Source organism: Dipodomys ordii, unplaced genomic scaffold, assembly GCF_000151885.1.
Source record: "Dipodomys ordii isolate 6190 unplaced genomic scaffold, Dord_2.0 Scaffold19, whole genome shotgun sequence".
NCBI lineage: Eukaryota > Metazoa > Chordata > Mammalia > Rodentia > Heteromyidae > Dipodomys > Dipodomys ordii.
The window spans coordinates 12,191,543-12,192,141 of NW_012267235.1; the positions used below are offsets into that span (position 1 = coordinate 12,191,543).

A 599-nucleotide genomic window follows, 5' to 3' on the forward strand; every position below is an offset into this window, starting at 1 on the left:
CGTCACCCGGCCGGCCCCAACCGTCACCCCGCGGGCCAACCGGGCCGCGCGCCCGCGCCTCTCCGCACCTCGCGCCGCTCCCAGGCCGAACCTGTGTGGCGGTGGCTGCCGCTCCCCTCTGCCCCCTCCCCGACCCCCGCGCAGTTCCATCTCTCCTTCCTGGCCCAAATCGAGGTTCCGCGCAGGCGCACCGTGCTCGCTCTCACCTCGCGGGAACGCACTGACTCGACCCCGTCCACTCGCCGCGAGCCCAACCGCTGCCTCCGAGCCCGCTGCCGCCGCCGCCGCCGCCGCCTCTACCGCCGCCGCCGCTGCTGCACACGGGTCTTAGCACGCAGGCGCCGACTTCCCACTGACCAACCAAGCAGCCCTATGACAGCCGCGCAGGCGTGCTAGCTAGATCCTCCGCCCTCCACCCCCGCACTGCGCAAGCGCATAGCCCCTCCCCGGTCCCCACCCTCTCTCCCACTACCCATCCAGTGACGCGCATACGTGGCCCCGCCCCTAGCAAACCCAGAGCGTTTCCAACCAGTCAGCAACGCGCAGGCGCACCCGGTTTTTTAATCCCTTCAATCTCCTCCTTCCCAGCCTTGGGAGAC

The 599-nt window shown here is 70.8% G+C and overlaps 1 protein-coding gene across 1 annotated transcript in view; it reads right to left on the bottom strand.

Moving 5' to 3' along the window:
- Positions 1–385, bottom strand: part of Eif5a (eukaryotic translation initiation factor 5A) — a 6,351-nt gene extending 5,966 nt beyond the window's left edge. Inside the window, exon 1 of the mRNA XM_013013308.1 lies at positions 207–385. The gene's annotated coding sequence lies outside the window, so the exon portion shown is untranslated. The remainder of the gene's footprint in view (positions 1–206) is intronic.
- Between the last annotated feature and the right edge of the window lie 214 nt (positions 386–599).